A 20997-nucleotide genomic window follows, 5' to 3' on the forward strand; every position below is an offset into this window, starting at 1 on the left:
AGTTGGCCAAGTTATATGTCGATAACATCAGGTTGCATGGTGTACCAGTTAGTATCATCTCTGAATGAGATCCCAGGTTCACTTCCAAGTTCTGGACATGTGTGCAGAAGGCTATGGGCACACAGTTGGCTTTCAGTACTGCCTTTCACCCTCAGACTGATGGTCAATCGGAGAGGACTATTCAGATATTGGAGGACCTACTCTAAGCATGTGCCTTGGATATGAGTTATAGTTGGGATGAGCACATTTCCCTTATTGAGTTCTCCTACAACAACAGTTATCAGGGCACCATTGGGATGTCCCCATTCGAGGCACAGTATGGCAGGAAATTCCAGACTCCACTCTATTGGGATGAGGTTGGTGAGTGGCATATTTTGGGTCCAGACTTGATACAGGCTACTAGTGAGAAAGTGAATGTGATCATAGAAAGGATCAAGGCAGCTCAATCCAGGTAGAAAAGCTATGCAGATGTTAGGAGGAAACATCTGGAGTTTGGTGTTAGAGATAAGGTCTTCTTATGGATCTCCCCAGTTAAAGGGGTGATGCAGTTTGGCAAGAAGGGAAAGCTTAGTCCAAGGTTTATGGGACCGTATGATGTACTGGAGAGGATCGGATTGGTAGCTTACCAAATAGCCTTGCCACCAGAGTTGAAAGGCACACATGATGTCTTCTATGTATCTATGTTGAGGAAGTACATTTCTAACCCGACTCACATCTTGACTTACATATCCCATGAGTTAGATGAGGACTTTACCTATGTGGAGTATCTGGAGAAGATTGTTGATCGGAAGGATCATGTTCTTTGCAACTACACCGTTTCCTTCGACAAGGTGAAATGGATGAACCACCTCGAACAGGAAGTATCTTGGGAGTGAGAAGATGAAATGATGAAGCAGTATCCTGGATTGTTAGATTTTCTAGGTAAATTCAATTTCGATGATAAAATTCTTGTAAGGTGGGGGGGGGGATGTTACACCCTTGCCCTAATCCGGTCTAATTTGAAACTATTGTGACAGGCCTCGGATGGAAGATTAGAAGTACGATTGGGTTTTGGCTTGTGGCTGTGCATTGCCGAAGGGGTAGAGATGACCCCACATGTTCGTGCATTGCATGCATATCTAACTGGAGGGGATTCATACCTTCCGATCCCAGATGGTAAGTAATCCGACTCCCCACACTTGGTTTTCAACACACATCATAATTGCGGAAAGGCCTTGAGCATGTCTGAGGACAGCCACCTATGTGAGGCCAACCATGAGACAACAAGCTATCTTGGCCACTGGAAACAAGCCACCAGAAGTAGCCTGGGCATGAATCCAGCCTATTTCTGATGGGTCCACAGGCTGCTGTCGAGGTTCCAATTCCCGTGGGTCCTACCACTCGCATCGTAAATGGTTCCAGATGATCCCAAATCATCCTCCACACCTTCCTCTTGATGTGAACACCTTATGGACCTAAACGTGCAGGTCCTCATGCCCCGAAACTCATTTTAACCCGATTGGTTCAAAAAAGGCCCAAACCAAACAGACCCTTAGGCCCAACTTAAGTTATAAGTTGGAAAATGAGGATTCATTTCCTCATTTCCCCTGTACCCAACGTAGGAGAGGAGAGGAAGGAAGAAGAAGAGGAAGAAGGAGGGGATTGAAGGCCTACCTTGGTGTCAGCTGCCGCCTTGTTGCTGGAATCACTGCAGGAGGTAAGTGTAACCTCCCATGCCACTCTCTCTCTTCATTTTGACCTAGAAAAAGCTAGGTATGGATGGGATCTTGGTGTACACACCATGTCAGGGTTGTAGGATGGGTGTTCTACCCTCCCGATGTTGTTGCCGAGCTCGAACCAAGCCCGATGAGCTCCGGAACATGTAATGCCAAAAGACCAACTAGGGTTTTGATCGGTCGATCGATATACCTCCCAAATGGCCTCGGTGGAAGTGGAATTTTTTTGGCTTAGAATGATACTAGGGACATCCTCGACAAACTCCATGGAACAAATCCCAGCAATCGAGCCCGAGCTGGAAAGCCCCAAATTATTGGACTGCCCTGTACCTCCACCAAAAATAGTCCATGGGACCCACTGGTCCGTTTTCGGTGGCATATTTCTAGTGGACTTGGAGCCTTATGTGCTCTCTGTCACCTCCATCGGAAACAAGTCTGATATTTTCGATGGATTTTCGGTGACAGTGCTGTCACTTAGGGACAGTGTTTGTACATTTTAGGGGGTGACCTATGTGGGTTCCTCCCAATGTTTTCGACGCGTACTGATGTACGATTCCCTTGTGTCTAGGACAGTGACGTGCACATGCCCTGAAGCCAAAATCGAATTGATCGATCGATGGCCATACTTGAACCCGAACACGACCGATCATAAAACTGGTGAGGGATGGACTGTGTTTATTTCTAAAATGTTTTTTGTCATTAAATTGCTCACATGATTAAAATTATATGTTTAATTATAATTATTCAAATACGATTATGATATGCTACATTGTCATTTTACGATTTTGATATGAATTGTATGGAAATGTATGAAGGGATCCGGTGTGGCCGAGGTGGTACTGGTACCGTGATCGCCGTGTGTTTGCATGTGTGTGTGTGTGAGACAAAATCCAGCATGGTCGAGGTGGTACTGGTGCCATGATTTCCATATGTATGTTGTATTCATGCATTGATTATGTGCATTAGAGTTAGTTGTAGTTGTGGGTTACATTTTGTGGCCAAGGTCTTGCTGGTATCGTGTATCCCTGGGACTACATTTGGAAATGGAAACACTTTGTGGCCGCGGTCTTGTCGGTGTTACGTAATCCATACTCAACTGTGATATGTATGCTAGATTAGGTAAATGGTCTCGGGTTTCACTTTGTGGCCAAGGTCTCTCTGGTATCATGTACCCGGGACTCTATTTGGAGATGGGTTACACTTTGTGGCCAAGGTCTCTCTGGTATCGTTTAATCCATACTAACTGTATCATTATGAAGGCATGTAGTATATATGTGGTTAGGTATCACTCCCTATGCTATACACCCTTGCCAACAGGGGTTGAGGTGTTGGATAACCCATTGTGGTATGTTTGATGAGCCTTCCCGAAGTGCCACCCCTGCGGTACGATGTGATTGTTGCTGGAGGCGGGAACCTGTTTGGCATGGCGGATGTGTTGCCGGTGACGTGACTGCCAGGAGGGGGTTATCAGGGGTTTGCTAGGTGACCCATGGACGCATATGGGGACCTGTAGGCTTTTAATCATAGCTAGGGTTTGTATTGCTACGTAGTCGATGTTGTTTCCGAGACGAGGGATACAGCCTAATGCGCCGTATTAGCATTTTATCAGACTTAGTTTGTATTGTTAGGTGGATATTAAATAAATGAATTGCATCACGAGCATCATGGACTATGTGTTTAATTTCTGCAATCATGCATCATAAATATTGCTGCTATTGACTTGCTTGGATATGCTTGACCCCACCCCTCACTGAGCGAGTTGGAAATCTCATCTCACGTATACACCCCTTTTTAGATGATGATGTAGGTACCGTGGTGCCGATAGCGGGTGAACCAGTATCTTTTGGGTCAAAGTATAGTATGAGTGACTGGTGGATGCCAGAAGCAGAGGTGCACGATCAGGACTATGCTTACACCACATTGTGAGATTGTACATCATGTTTTGATACTTTTGGGTATAATTGTGGATTGTATATTATTTTTGAGATTATATTATACGTCATGGATGAATGTAATAGAATAACTTAGTTATCGCTATTATATTATCATTAGACATTTTCCTATTTTATTTATGATTCTGTTACTATACTCTGATTCCGCTGCTTATGTTGGTTTGTGATGTGAGATTGTGAAAATGTTAAGGTACTTCTATCAGAGATCTTGGTAGGTTTGTAAGACAGGTATGTGTCTTACTCACACTGCCAGTATTCCTAATGGTAAGTTGGGTCTACTGTAAGGTGGGGTGTGACAGCTATGGTATCAGAGAACGATGCTCTGTCTTAACTCACAATCTCAGTTGAACCATGATTTTGGGGAAGTGAGGATTAAATAAAAATCTCAAGACAACAATAATAGAAATTTGCACAAATGGGAGACAAGTATAGGTGTCAAAGCCGTTTTATTATAATAGAGAACTTGAATACACAGTTTACACTTTTCATAAGGAAAATAAAGTACTGAAAGCAGGAAATTCTAACTAGCCTAAGTCTAGGAAATCAAACAACAGAAGCAAAAGACATAATGTAAAAGTTCAACTAAACCTAAAACATCAAACTCAAATAAAACATGGAAAGAAAAATCCTAAAAACTACAGTGGCAAACATGCCACTACTCTTGCTGCTCTTGTCACTGCTACTGCTAGTTTTGTCCTTGGCCCTCAGCCTGGTTCGAACCATGCGTTCCTAGAGGAGGCATCGGAATACCAAGATGGAAGACCATCTCCTGCATCTGTGCCTCTAGGGAGGCCACTCTATTGTCCATAAGACAATAGGTCCTATCTATGCTGTTGAGGCAACCATCTATACTCCTCATCCGAGATGTGGTGGTGTCTAGGTGAGCCATAACATCATTGAGGCCATAAGGCCTCTCACCCCTAATGCCCCTAGAAGTAGAAGTAACCATAGAACCCATATCCTGGGGATCAGGTGGTGGAGCCCCACCAACCCTAGCAGCTTCTCCTCCTACACCACCCACACCCCCACCAACATCACCGGCACAGCCACCCTCTACCTCCATAGGCTGCTGACCCTCTCCTAGAATAGGAGTCATCTCCCATAAATCTATGGTCATCTTCCTCAGAGAATCTTGGTTGAATTCTGTGACCTCTTCACCCAAGTATGCCTCTCCCTCCAGGTCCACCCCAAAGTGGCGAAAGATGTCAGTAAGTATTCTTCTATAGCACAGGCTCCCCGATCGGCGATCCACTCCTTTGGACCGAAGCATCATGGTCCACATAAGGAGTAAGGGAGAAGTATCTGCACCCTCATGTACACGCAGTAGGTCATGTAGGCTTGCAATGTAGATACCTCATCATAGTGTCCGTAAGTGGGGAGGACATTCAACTGAATCGCACGGCAAACGACCTTTGGAGTAGGAAAATAGTTGACTGAACGGTTCCATCCCTTGGCTTCCTTAGTAAAAATGTCATTGATCTCCTGAAAGGTATCGAGACTCTGGAATTCATATGCTGGAGTCCGAGGCGGGTAGTACACTAGGTCACCAGCATTGCTGACCATTAGAATTGGCCAACTGCCCCATGTCAAAGGAGATCTCCACCCCCTTCACATAGGAGGTGATCCGCATCTCTTCGGTACCCCAGTTCACGCAATGCAAGTTAGAGTAGAACAACCTGACCAATGTGGGTAGTAGTACTTGTTGGATTTTAAGATACGATACCACCCAACCTCATCAAACCGTTGACGGAGACGGAATGCATGGAAGTCATTGGTCCTCACATAGACTCCCGAGTTCACATTATGGCACTTGAAGAGTTCCCAATAGTCTCACTCAGCCACAAAGCGGAATAAGATTGGGTTGAACTGAGCGACGATGTCTTGCTCCTCTTGTTCAATGACACATCGGGTATGTACACGGCGTGATTTTTTCTCTCTATTTTGCCACTGGAAATACCACGATATTTTTTATGGATTAAACCATATTTTCAGTGATATGACCCCTGTTCCCGATGGACTCTTTTGGAAAATAAATCATTTTATTTTTTAAAATCTAAAACTTTAATTGGTTACTTTAGTGGTGTGCCCCTTTGGGATACGTGCATAATTTTGTTTATGCATGTGCACTAATCAGATTCCTTCACAGGATTCATGTCACGCCAGAACACCCGATCCTGATCCCAATCATGCCCGTCGCCTCCTACTTCCCTTACATGAAATTGGGGTAGATCCCGTAATGCGCCTTCGGCTCTGCCTGTACTTACAGCCCAGGATGTGGCATCCATTATGAATAACATGATGCAGGAAGTTGAAGAAAGGTGAAACCAGTTTATGGCCGGGATCAATAATAGGATCCAAACGGCAATGGAATCCCGTAATGCACCGCCTGCACCTCCTACTCTACTGGCACCCATTCCAATACCCACTGGGTCGGCTACCCTTTAAACATCTAGTTGGCCAACTTCCCCATGCTTCTCAAAGGTGGGCCAAGACCCGTTGTATCCATCAAGATGGATTGGTGGAATGGAGAAGGTTTTTAGGCTGATGGGCTACACTGATGAGTAAAATTTTTTTTGTGTGGGCTATCAGTTATAAAATGATGTGGATGATTGGTGGAGTGCCACCGAGCCTATTCTGAGGGCTGGTAACCCAAACCCCACTTGGGCAGACTTCAAAGGGGCCTTCTTTGAGAACTATTTTTTAAAAAGCTTCTGGGGTAGGAGAGAGAGTGAGTTCTCTCAGTTGGTTTAAGGTTCCTGATCTGTGCTCGAGTATCAGCAATGCTTAGAGGAGCTATTCCATTTTGCTCCTGATCATCTCAGAGGTGATAGAGCTAAAGTGAAGAAGTTTGAGAAAGGGTTGACGCCAGGTATTGGGTCAACCATTGTGGGATTGAAACTGCAGACCTATTCTGAGGTGGTCTAAGTGGCCAAATCCATTGAAGATCGGCATAGAGACAACTTTATGGCCCAACAAGGAACTGGAAAGAGGCCAATGGGATCTACTAATTCCAGGGGAGGCAGCAAACCTTTTCGGGTGCCTTATGTCAACCCAACTCTGGTGCAGTTTAGGAGGCCTGATGTTAGTCAGACTTCTCAGTCCTCCCGATTTAGTGTTGAATCTCAGTCTTCGGGATCGAGCTCGAGCTCGAGATGCTTTCATTGTGATCAGCCGGGCCACATGGTGAGGACATGCCCCCATCGAAGGCCAGGTGATGCACCTTACACTATGCCACCTAGGCCCTAGTAGACATATTCAACCCCTAGACCAGCGCAGCCCCTACAGGGCCAGAGACCACAAGGCAGAGTGTTTGCTATGACTGCAGAAGATGCTAAGGCTGCACCTGGTGTAGTGACAGGTACATTATTGCCTACACATGTGTTATTCGACTCAAGAGCCTCACATTTATTCATGTCACTGGCATTTGCAAAGAAGATGAGCATTCCACCCAAGGGACTGTCTTAATGTTTGGCTGTGAGCACCCCTACAAGAAGTGTAGTGGGTTTGAACTATGTTTATGAGCCCTATCCAGGGACCATAGGCGATTATGAGTTGAATGCTCATTTGATCGAGTTGGATATGACCGACTTCGATGTGATTTTAGGAATGGACTAGTTGTCCGCATACAAAGCCAGTGTGCTATGTGTAGAGAAGGCTATCATTTTTAGACCTCGTGATGATGATGAGTTTGTTTTCCAAGGGGATAAGCCCAAGAAATCCAAGAAGGTTACCATATCCAAACTCCAGATGAATAAGCTATTGGATAAGGGATGTCAAGGCTACTTAACATCTGTGATGGATACTAAGATAGAAATTAGGCCATTGACAGAGCTAGATGTGGTGAGGGAATTTTCTGATGTATTCTTAGATGACTTGATAGGGTTGCCTCCGGACCAAGAGACAGAGTTTGCTACAAATCTACTCCCCAGCTCGGCACCACTGTCAAAGGCCCCTTACCGCATGGCCCCCATAGAGTTGAAGGAATTGTAGGTACAACTTCAAGACCTTCTGAAGAAGGGATTCATTAAACCTAGTGTGTCTCTATGGGGAGCACCAGTATTGTTCGTCAAGAAGAAAGACGAAAGTATGAGATTGTGCATTGATTACCATGAGCTTAATAAGCTAACCATCAAGAACCGGTATCATTTGTCAAGGATAGATGATTTATTTGATCATTTGCAGGGTGCCAAGGCGTTCTCTAAGATTGACCTTAGATCGGGCTACCACCAGCTCAGGATCAAGGATAGTGATGTCAGTAAGACAGCCTTCAGATCAAGGTATGGACATTTTAAATTCTTGGTAATGTCATTTGGGTTAACCAATGCACCGGCTACATTTATGGATTTGATGAACCGGGTATTCCAGGATGTCCTAGATAAGTTTGTGATAGTATTCATTGATGACATTTTGGTCCACTCCAAGAGTGTAGAGGAACATGTTGTTCACCTGAGTTTAGTACTACAACGGCTGAGGAAGAAGTAACTCTATGCCAAATTCAGCAAGTGCGAGTTTTGGGCTATCACAGGTGGCATTCCTAGGCCACATTGTTTCAGACAAGGGTATAGAGGTTGACTTAGGCAACGTGAAGGCAGTTCTATATTAGGAGACTCCCAAGAGTGCAGCAGATGTACATAGTTTTTTGGGATTGGCCGGATACTATAGGAGTTTATTAAGAACTTCTCTCGCATTGCTACTCCGATGATCCGATTCACACGAAAGGGTGTAAAATTTAAGTGGTCTGATGCTTGTGAGATGAGCTTCAAGGAGCTACGAAAAAGGTTGATATCAACTCCAGTTTTGACTATTCCTATCGGTACATGTGGTATGGTTGTGTATAGTGATGCCTCCAAGCTGGGATTAGGTTGTGTATTGATGCAGCGCGGGAAAGTCATTGCTTATGCATCCCGTCAGTTAAAGGACTATGAGAAGAACTACCCCACCCATGATTTGGAGCTGGCAACTATGATTTTTGCACTGAAAATCTGGAGATACTACCTGTATGGTGCGAAAAGTGAGATCTTCAGTGACCATAAGAGCCTCAAGTACTTCTTTACCTACAAAGATCTCAACATGAGACAGAGGCATTGGTTAGAGCTGATGAAGGATATGATTGTACTATCCACTATCACCTAGGAAAGGCCAATGTGGTAGCTGATGCACTTAGTCAGAAATCCCAATCACTGACTCTTGCATCACTAACCACCAATGAGTATCTTTTAGAGGAGGCCAGGAAACTAGACTTGGAAGTATTAGCAGAGGGTGTCACTTTGTCACTATTGGTATTGGTGGTGCAACCTAGTCTGGTGGAGAAGATCATTATAGCTCAGGTTACTGATGCAGAGTTGTAGAAGCTGGTAACAGAATGCCAAGAAGGAACCCAAAGGGACCCGGATTTCTCTGTAACTGGAAACGGGATTCTCAAGTTCAAAGGGAGGTTGTGTGTGCCCAGTGATGGTGATTTGAGAGACATAGTTTTGAGAGAGGCACATAGTTCTCCATACTTTATTCACCCTGACAGCACTAAAATGTACAAGTACCTCAAAGGCTCCTACTGGTGGAAAGGAATGAAGAATGATGTGGCCACACATGTGTCTAGATGCCTCACATGCCAGCAAGTCAAGGCTGAAGGACAAAGGCCTCATGGATTATTACAGTCCCTACCTATTTCAGAGTGGAAATGGGAGAATATTACTATAGATTTCGTCACAAGCCTACCACGTATGCAGAAGGTTATGGATGCCATTTTGGTAGTTATGGACCGTTTGACCAAGGCAACTCACTTTATCCCAATCAAGATCACATTTTCTATGGACAAGTTGGCTAAGTTGTATGTGTCGATAACATCATCAGGTTGCATGGTGTACCAGTTAGTATCATCTTTGATCGAGATCCCAGGTTCACTTCCAAGTTCTGGACATGTGTACGGAAGGCTATGGGCACATAGTTGGCTTTCAGCACTGCCTTTCACCCTCAGATCAATGGTCAATCGGAGAGGACTATTCTGACGTTGGAGGACTTACTCCGAGCATGTGCCTTGGATCTGAGTTATAGTTGGGATGAGCACATTTCCCTTATCAAGTTCTCCAACAACAACAGTTATCAGGCCACCATCGGAATGTCCCCATTCGAGGCACAGTATGGTAGGAAGTCCCGAACTCCACTTATTTTGGGTCCAGACTTGATACAGGCTACTAGTGAGAAGGTGAATGTGATCAGAGAAAGGATCAAGGAAGCTCAGTCCAGGAAAAAAAGCTATGCGGATGTTAGGAGGAAACAGCTAGAGTTTGGTGTTGGAGAAAAGGTGTTCTTACGGATCTCCCCAGTTAAAGGGGTGATGCGGTTCGGCAAGAAGGGGAAGCTTAGTCCAAGGTTTATGGGGCCGTATGATGTACTGGAAAGGATCAAACTGGTAGCTTACTAGATAGCTTTACCGCCAGAGTTGGAAGGTACACATGATGTCTTCCATGTTTCTATGTTGAGGAAGTACATTCCCAACCCCACTCAAGTCTTGACTTACATACCCTATGAATTGGATGAGGATTTTGCCTATGTGGAGTATCCGGAGAAGATTGTTGACTAGAAAGAGCATGTTCTCCGCAACCGCACCGTTTCCTTTATCAATGTGAAATGGATGAACCACCCCGAACAGGAAGCATCTTGGGAGCGGAAAGATGAGATATTGAAGCAGTATCCTGGATTGTTTGATTTTCCAGGCATGTTCAACTTCAAGGATGAAATTCTTGTAAGATGGGGGGGAATGTTACACCTGTGCCCTAAACTGTTCTAATTTGAATTATTGTGACAGGCCTTCGATCAGAGATTGGAAGTACGATCGGGTTTTGGCTCACGGCTGGCCATTGCCGAAGGGATAGAAATGACCCCACATGTTCATGCATCGCATGCCTATCTAACTGGAGGGAATTCATACCTTCTGATCCCATACGGTAAGTGACCTGACTCCCCACACTTGAATTCTGGCACGCATCAAAATTGTTGAATAGCCTTGAGCATGTTCGAGGGTAACCCCCGTGTGAGACCAGCCATGGGATAGCAAGTTGTCTTGACCACCCAAAATAAGCCACAGGAAGCAGCCTGGGCCTGGATTTGTTGTCTATTTTCGGTGGGTTGACATGCTACTGTCAGGGTTCTGATGCATGTAGTTCCCGCCACTCGCATCGTAAATGACTCTGGATGATCCCAAATCATCCTCCACACCTCTGCGATGTGAACACTTTATGGACCTAAATGTGTGGGTCCTCATGCCGTGAAATTCATTTTAACCCGATTGGTCCAAAAGGGGTCCAACCCAAACAGGCCCTAAGGTCCACTTAAGTTATAAATTGGGAAGAAGAAGAGGAAGAAGGAGGTTGAAGAAGAGGAAGAAGGAGGTTGGAGGCATAACTTGGTGCCAACTACTGCCTTGTTGCCGAAATCATTGTTGGAGGTAAGTATAACCTCTACTCTCTCTTCATTTTAACCTAGACAAAGCTAGGTATGGATGGAAGCTTTGTGTACAAACCATGTTAAGGTTTTAGAATGCAAGTTCTACCCTCCCGGTGTTATTGTCGAGCTCGAACCAAGCCTGGTGAGCTCCGGCAACATGTATTGCCAAAAGACCAACTAGGGTTTCGATCATTCAATCGACGTATCTCCCTAACGGCTCAGTGGAATTGGAATTTTCTTGGCTTAGAATGATGCTAGGAACATCCCCTATAAACTCCATGGAACAAATCCCAACGATCGGGCCCAAGTCAAAAAGCCCCAAAATGGTTGGACTACCTTAAACCACCACCGAAAACAGCCCACCGGATCCACTGGGTCTATTTCGGTGGTATAATTTCATTGGACATGTGAGCCTTACATAATCTCTGACTTCTACACTGGAAACTGGACTAATATTTCCAGTGGAAATGCCCTATTCTGGTGGGTGTTTTGGTGACAATACTGTCACTTAGGAACAGTGTTTGTACACTTTGGGGATGACCTGTGTGGGTCCCTCTTGATATTTCTGACATGTATTGATGTACAGTTCCCTTGTGTCTAGGACAGTGATATGCACATGCCCCAAAGTTGGAGTTGAATTGATCGATCGATGGTCGTACTTGAACACAAACACACCCGATCATAAACCAGGTGAGGAATGGACTGTGTTTATTTTTAGAAATATTTATTATTATTAAATTGCTCACATGCTTAGAATTATACGTTTAATTGAAATTGATCAAGTGCGATGATCACATGTTACATTTGTCAATTTACAATTATGATATGAATTGTATGGAGATGTATGACGGGATCCGGTGTGGCCGAGGTGGTATCAGTACCGTGATCGCTGTGTGTTTGGGTTGTGTGTGAGAGACAGAATCCAGCGTGGCTAAGGTGGTACCGGTGCCGTGAGAGGATTATCAAGGGTTTGCTAGGTGACCCATGGATGCATACGGGGACCGACAGGCTTCTATTCACTGCTTAGGTTTGTATCCTTGCGTAGTCGATGTCCATTCCGAGATGAAGGATACAACCTAATGCACTGTAGTAGCATTTACTAGACTTAGTTTGTATTGTTAGGTGAATAATAAATAAACGAACTACATCACGAGCATTATGGACTATGTGTTTAATTTTCGCAATCATGCATCATAAATTATTACTATTATTGTCATGCTTGGATGTGCTTGACCCCACCCCTCACTGAGTGAGTTGGAAAGCTCACCCCATATATATATCCCTTTTTAGATGATGAGGCAGATACCGTGGTGCCAATGGCAGGTGACCCAGTATCTTTTGGGTCAGAGTATAGTGTGAGCAATTGGTGGATGCCAGAAGTAGTGGAGCATGATCAGGAATATGCTTGTGACCACTGTGCCTATGCTGCACCATGAGATTGTACATCATGTTTTGATACTTTTGGGTATAACTGTGGATTGTATATTGTTTTTGAGATTATATTATACATTATGGATGAATGTAACAGAATAACTTGGTTATCGCTATTATATTATCATTAGAATTTTTCCCATTTTATTTATGATTCCACTATTTTACTCTGATTCTGCTGCTTATATTGGTTTGTGATGTGAGATTGTGAAAATGTTAAGGTACTGCTATCAGAGATCCTAGTAGGTTTATAAGATAGGTACGTGTCTTACTCACACCACCGGTATTCCTAATGGTAAGTTGGGTCTACTGGAATTAGGGTGTGACAACAGATGAGTAGAAGATATTGTGAGCCAGTTATTAGCTACAAATGAAGCTCTTATATGGTGAAAAGCTACCAGACCTATACTGCTGGCCCCGCATCCTAACCCTACCTGGGAACAATTTGTCGAAACCTTCTTTAGGAATTATTTTCCTATAAGTGTAAGAGACAGGAAAGAAGCAGAGTTTATGCCATTAGTGTAAGGACCGAGGTCATTGTTAGAATATCAGAAATAATTTGAAGCTTCGTACTATTTTGCACTGAAACACATGAAGAATGATAGGGCAGAGGCCAAGAAATTTGAGAAAGGTCTGAGGGCTAGTATTGGAGCTTTGTTAATTGCACATCAATTCTAGACATATGCAGAAGTGGTGCAGATAGCAAAGTCAGTTGAAGATAAGAAAAGAGAAAACTATTAGGTCTAGGCAACAGGGAAAGCAAGGACAATGATTGGAGGAAGATAGTTTGGGAGACCAATGAAGGGAACTACATCTACTTCATTTGTCCCTAGAAATTGAAGCAAATCAAGTGTCAACTCGGCCTCGACTAGTAGCTATAACTACCCAGATTGCGACTATGAGGTGTTATATGTGCCACCAGCTGGGCCATCTTGCAAGGTACTATCCTCAAAGGAAGCTAGGAGAACCCTATGTAACATCTTCATCATCAGCAACCAGAAAGCCAACTGTGCAAGGGAAAGTATTTGAATTATCAACCAAAGAGTTCGAGACCATTGCTAGGGTTGTAATAGGTACATTATTAATTTCCATGATGCCTGCACATGTGTTGTTTGATTCTATTGCATCTCACTCTTTTGTGTCATCTCAATTTGCTCTGAAACTGAGAATAGAACCGAAAAAGTTGGCACATAAATTAATGGTTAATACACCTACCGGTTGTATAGTGGATTTAGAAGATGTGTATGAACCATGTCTGATTCAAGTGTGTGGTCAAGAAATGATAGCTCATTTGATATAGTTGTACATGAAGGATTTTGATGTAATTTTGGTATGGATTGGTTGTCAGCATACAGAGCTTGTGTGCTCTATGCAGAAAAGAAATAGTATTAAGATGTCGTAAGGGAGATGAATTTACTTTTTATTAGTACTATTGATTGATAGTGCTTACGCTATAGGAAATATTTTTGTGTAAATATTCCATTGTGTTAAGAGTACTCTGATGTAATATATTAATACTAATGTATGAGCAATGTGTAAATATTTTTGGGAGATGGATTGAGAAATCACATGTAATTGTAAATTATATTTCTATCATATTGTAGACACTGGATATATGTATAAGCTGGACTGATTATGTATGTGATTTTAGATTTGTTGTTATGGTTATACACTCCCTAGTCTTTGATACAAGGGAATCCGGCTGACTGGATAAGGTAAGATGTCCAGTGCCACATACCTTTGCTAGAAAAGGTAGGGTGTGACACTAACTATGGTAAAATTAGCGGTTCATTAACCTGTAATTATAGTATGACCCTATTATCTATGTGATTCTATTATATTATCTTGTGAGTTGTGTTGTTGAAGTATTGCATTTGTGATCCCGAAGGATTAACTTGCCACCGAATGGTGTCTAGTAACACAACCTTGGTTTATGGAGGCAGGGTGTGATACAAAGACCCATGAAAATGTGCATTGATAAGAGGGTCTACCAGGGCCAAGCATTCGACAAGCCAAATCTGGGGAAAAAGCGTACAACATTAGCTCAACTCTTTCAAAACATAAGCACAAGCGCAATAATAATGGGAAAGAAAGTGGAATACCTATAGTAGATACGGGCTCCCATGAAAGATTCCCCATGACGGCATACTCCATAGCTCATCCAATTTAGACCAAGCATGGTCTTTACCAAGACAATTGGTATAATGTCACATCTCTTCTTCAGTTGTCTCATAACATCAACAATGGCGGAAGAAGCACCATGACAACCCATCCACAGGAGGTAAGATACAATATCATAGAAAAGAAAGGAACATATTCTGACTCACGTGCCACATGAATTTGACAGTGATCGGGCTTACATAGAGCAACTTGAAGAGATCTTTTGCTAGAAGGACTATAGTCTCCGCAACCATACCATCTCCTTCAGTCAGGTACAATGGACGAATCACATGGAGCAAGAGGCATTTTGGGAGCATGAAGACGAGATGTATAAGAAGTATCTTGAGTTATTTGGCTTTCCAGGTATGCTGAATTTAGAGGACACAATTTCTTATAAGGTGGGGGGGAATGTTACACTAGTGCCCAACATCCGGTCTAATTTAAACTTTTTGATACTAGGTGATGCATGGCAGATTTTCAGTACCGATGACTTGTAGACCGCTTCAGTTTACTATTTGGAGGGAAGAGATGACCCTTCATGCTAGTGTAAAAGCTACAAAGATAATTGGAAGGGATTCTGACCTCCTAGGACTTAGAGGTGAGTAATCAAAACCCCCTTGCTCAGATCTTGCATGTATGGTAAGAATCCACCATATGACCATGCATAATTTCATAGGAAACCAACCTAGGTATAGTCAAGAAGGCTAGGAAAACCAAGTACAGTTGTAGAAAACTGGTCATAGGTAGGTCCATCAGTTGAACAATGATCTATCGGTAACATCAACAGGTGGATATCTTAATCCCAAATTGCATTATGTTCCTGTGGGACCCATTGTACAAGTAGTGACCTTTCTACCCTTGTCCCCACACAAAATGGAGCCACCAACTTCATTCATACTCCTTATGAGGTTAAGGTGGTGTATCATCATGGCCCAACAATTGGGTTAACTCATTTGGCAAAAGCTCACTAGGTAGACAAACAAGCCCTACTGAACCTTACCTATAAATACGTAAATGTTTTGGGAGCTCATTGCACCAACCCTAAAAACGTGGGATAGGGAGAAAAAGAAGGATAAAAAGAAGGAGAAGGAGAAGAGAAGAAAGGAAAGGAGAAGCTCGAAAACTCAGAAACCCCACGGTTGTTGCCGACACTTCCTCAAGTAAGGGAACTCTCCATGATTAGCTGGAATCTAATGAAAGATGAAAAGAACCTGTACAAACACCCCCTCAAGAGAACCAATCATGACCATAGGACCACAGGTGGTCTAGCTCCAAAGTGAAAAATACTCTTTGGGCTGTCACTGGTAAATCCATTGGTAGTAGATCAAACAACAATCGGTGCCAATCTATCAGTGGACAACCTAATACAATTAAACTTCTGTTTGTGTCACCAGTTGATCCCACTGGTAGATCAGACATATACCGGTGACATCTACCGGTGGATGGTCAGAGAATAAAAATTGAATTAAGTCTCTATTTGGGTCACCAGTTGATCCCACCGGTAGATCAAACATCTACCGATGAGGCCTGTTGAATTGTTATAAAGTCTAATTCTGGGACTCTTAAAGGATCTTCTAGGGAACCATTTAAGATACATTTTAACACTCATTACACTTGCAATTAGGGCGTATATGATCATTTTTCAGCAAGGTCTAGAGGGCCATTTTCGGGTGATAGATTCAGGGATATTCTCACCAAGTCAATAGACAAAGTGAGTGGGTGGTCTAACTTCTATTTTGGAGTGTTTTAAATTATAGAACTGATGCACGAAACCTTATACATGTGTTTTAAATTAATAATCTCATGATTGATAAATTCTTATTGATTATCAACTACTTTTTTATATAAAATTGTCTATGTTGTTGTTATGAATGAGTGGGATCCGGTGTGGCAAAGGAGAATTCTGGTACTGTGATCAACACATTGTTACATAAATCATACATTGTGTTGCATATGTGGCTGATGTATAATTTTGATACCATATTTGCCATACTGCACGTAGCCTAGAGCTAGGCTTGGACAGGGGTACAGTGTGGATAATGGATGATTCTAGTACTGTATTCACCATACTAACTATATCACCATCAAAGGACATGTAGATTATTTATGGTTAGGATACCATGTGCAATGAGCCCTTGCTAATAGGGGGATAGGTGTTGGATAACCCATAGTGGTAAGTCTAATAAGATTTTTAGGAATACTACTTCTATAGTATGATGTGATTGTTGTCAAAGGCAGACAGAGCCTTGTGACTGATATATGATTTCAGGACTGTGGCACTAGGATGGGGTTAGTAAGGGTTCATTGGGTGACCAAGGGAACATTTCGGGAACGATAAGCTCCTAATCATAACTAGGGTTTATTTTCACACCCCACCTCGTATAGGTCAAGGTATGTGGCACTCGATTCCCAAACTTAGTCAGCCTACCTCCACTAGGATCACAAAAGCAGTCAACTACCTCACGCCACAATATCTCTATTACAAATCAGAGTACAGATATAAGATTCATAAACAATATACTACCAATGGTGAATTTGCTAAATTGATAATAATAATTTTATAGGCCCAATTTGAATTCACCCACAACTTAATAAACAATAGCTACATCATACATCTCACATAAATATAAATCACAATATAAGAAGGAAACATCTATCCAATCGACAATGTCTCGCAGACACAACCTTATAACATTTACTGAAAACTTGTCCACTCCAGTTCCAGTTCCACCATCTAAAAAGAGAAATCCACATGGGGTGAGCAGACAAGCTTACACATCCAATCATGATGCCAAATGGATGCTCACATAAAAAATCTATAATCATAATTTTACAATGCGTAAATGATCCATTTTCGTTTAAATATTCTATTCTAATTACTAAGTCTCAAATGTGGGTATAAGAGCTAAAAGCAACATATGTGGTATCCCCTCCCCAGTATGCCAGGCACTAGAGGTACAAGCTCATTGCAAGTAAGAGTCATCCAGTCCTAAAAAGAACCTCGATCCCCCAGCCAACCCCTGGTAGTCACAGTCCCAAAAAATCCATCAGTCACCTATGTTGTCCGATCACCATGCGTACAATCTGTCGTACCATGCTATGCCCATCTTGGATATAGTCTGTCATACCTAGGTGTATTAGTCCCCAAGACTTACCACCGAGTGGGATTAGCCAATACCTCACCCCCTTATTAATAAGGGGTTATAGCACTGGGTTATGATCCTAGCCCAATGCAATTCTACATACATCCATATCAGCCAATAGCAATCATATATCATATCACTTCTGACTTCTAGGCCCACGGTACTGAAATCACCCTTGGTCACACCATGCCCTAGACTGTTAGAGCCACAGTTTTAACTATAATACTGACATCTGGACCCATAATATTGGAACCACCCCTTGGGCACACTGTGCCTCAGACCGTCAATACTATAACTATAACTATGCACCACATCCACAAAATCCACATCCAAAAATCCATGATCACACCATCCACAATATTTAAAATCCACAGATGCAATAATATGTATATACAAAATACAGCCATAACACAGCAACAACCCAATACCCATGTGCACTCAAAATCAAAAGAGATAAAATACTCTGTAAAATAAATCACAATCACCCACTCACCTCAATACCCAAATCCGAAATCTTTCACTGAATTCCCGTCATCGCGTATCCTTGCCAAGTAAATTAAGTTCCTAATATCAATTCAATTATTAATTTATTAGTCCAGCTTCAATTGAATTCCCTCACTAGAACTCAACCACAGACCTTACAAAAAAGCACTGACCTATGTCAGCAGCTATTCCACGCATTGACCATATAGGTCCAATTGACCTAACCAACCACAGGTAAGCTATTTTTGCAACCCACACAACCATAATCCAACAGCCCAAAAAGACCACAAACATATTCCACATGTAGGTGGGATAGAATCAGCAAAAATAAAGGGCATTCCCCTATAAAAATCACCCACCAGCAGGTAAAGTGCAGGGGCATCGACTTGCTGTAGGAACCCTCTGGTGATGGTTTTACAGTAGTCCTTGAACTGTTAAACTCCTTATTGGTCTGAGGTAGTCTTACCCAACTATACACTCAATCTGATGTTTCTGGGTTCCTTTCATATATATGTGTAGGTCCCACACCATAGGGATCAATTCCAATTGGTTTCACCCCACACCTTTATGGTCTACAAATCCATATATGATCTACTTGGATGAAATTTAACAGTGCATAGGTAAGTACTACTAAACTATGGTCTCCGACACAAATAGCCTCTACATCGGGCATGAGCAAACCTCAAATCATATAATGATTTACATGCCCAAATCCAAACTTAATTAAATTCCCACTTCTGAGGTTCAAAAGTGAGTTAGAGATGAAAGTGAGTCTCTGAACCTCTCCATTCGTCTTATTTCAGTTCTGGGATGGTGGTTCCAGCTCTGAAATAGAATTCCCCTCATCATACCAAGTCTGTTTGGACTATGGTCAGCCACAGGGTTAAGGTAAGAATATGTACCTACCCCTAGGCATAGGCTTAGTAAGCTCATACTTCCCAATTTACAAATTCAGCAACTTTGTTGCCTAAACTCTTTCCCAATAGCTATGTTTTCAGCTCTGGGACATGAACCCTCTTCACTTGAGGTCTGGTACCTACTTTTGGAAATTACTAGGATGGTTGCAGACCTATGCATTGTTACACCCATGCCCTAACCCGGTCTAATTTGAACTTTTGCGATAGATCTAGAACCGGAGATATGGAGTACCAACCAGTTTTGGCTCACGGTGGCTATTACAAGAAGGGAAGGGACGACCCCACTAGCTTGTGCATTTCATACTAGTCTAATTGGAGAGGATTCAAGCCTTTTGACCCCAAGCGGTAAGTGACCCAACACCTCCCTATCCGAGCCCTGGAACGTATAAAAAATTATCGGAAGGACATGCCCATAACATAGGACAACCCCCTATGAAATGACCAGGAGGAGGTATCAGGTAGTTAAGGCACATCACTACCTTCACCGGAAACAAGGCCACTGAAAGCACCTAGGCTGAATTTGGTGGCCAGCTGTGTTGTCAACTGGTTTCTGATGCCTATGGGTCCCACCACCTGCATTGTGAGCAGCCCCAAATGAACCCACACACTTTCCCACACCCTTTCCCATGACTTGTACACCCTATGAGTCTAAGGAGGTGGGCACATGTGTCCCGAATTATAGAATAATCCACTTAAACCGGAAAAGTGCCCAGCCAAATAGACCTTAAGTCCATCACTTACTATAAATATGAGAAGTGAGCTCATTTCTCACTTCTCACTTATCCAAAAACATGGAGGGGAGCAAAAAGAGGAGAGAAAGGAAGAGGAGGAAGGAGAAGAAGGAGGGAAACTTGGTTAAGCTCTCGGCTCATCATTCCATTGCCGAAATCTTGTCAGAGGTAGGTGTTACTTCTCCTACTACTCTCTTTCCTCATTTTGAGCTTGTACATTTAAGCATGGGAGTGAACCACCGGGTTTGAAGGGTGTGCTTCGATTCCAGTACCTCCCGAAGTTCGGGTGACTGTTCATTTCACTCTCCCATGTGATTGTCAAGCTTAAACCAAGACGGTGAGCTCCGACAACACCTATGACCAAAAATGAACCTAGAGTTTCAATCTCTCGATCATCGTATCTCCCAAAATGACTCAGTGGAATTGGGATTTCTTTAGCTTAAAATGAAGGTATAAAGACCCTCTACAAACTCCACAAAGCAAATCTTGACAATCGGACCCTAGCCGAAAAGCACCAAATCCTTGGGCTCATTCCTGGGAATCCACCAAAAATAGCATGGGCAGGATCCAGTGGTATATTTCTGATGAAGTTCAGCTCCTTAGGAGCTCCTTGTTTGCTCCACCGAAGATAAAACTAATATTTCCAATAGAAATTGTCTGTTTCTGGTGTATATTTCTAGTAACATTTTGGGCACTGTCAAAATTGACAGTACCTATATCCTTTGGGGGTTTGACAGCACTTATATCCTTTAGGGGTAACCCCTATGGGTCCCCTTCGATGTTTCTGACACACATTGACATCCGGTCACCTTTGTACATAGGACAGAGATAAGCACGTACAACAAGATCGGATGTGAGTGAACACTAGTTGATACACTTGGAACCCGAACCAACCAAGTACAAACAAGGTGAGCGATGGTTGACTTTTATTTGTGGAGTGTTTCACATTTTTAGAACTGCTCACGTGTTAGAAATTATGAATGTTTTTAATTGATAATTGTACATGTGAATATCATGACATG

At 42.8% G+C, this 20997-nt stretch overlaps 1 long non-coding RNA gene across 1 annotated transcript in view; it reads left to right on the forward strand.

Moving 5' to 3' along the window:
* The window catches only part of LOC122092641, a 39333-nt gene that overhangs the window by 12330 nt on the left and 6006 nt on the right, over nucleotides 1–20997 (forward strand). Inside the window, exons 3-4 of the long non-coding RNA XR_006144246.1 lie at nucleotides 3511–3637; nucleotides 11717–11800. This is a non-coding gene — a long non-coding RNA (uncharacterized LOC122092641). The remainder of the gene's footprint in view (nucleotides 1–3510; nucleotides 3638–11716; nucleotides 11801–20997) is intronic.

Source organism: Macadamia integrifolia, chromosome 11 (genome assembly GCF_013358625.1).
Source record: "Macadamia integrifolia cultivar HAES 741 chromosome 11, SCU_Mint_v3, whole genome shotgun sequence".
Taxonomy (NCBI): domain Eukaryota; kingdom Viridiplantae; phylum Streptophyta; class Magnoliopsida; order Proteales; family Proteaceae; genus Macadamia; species Macadamia integrifolia.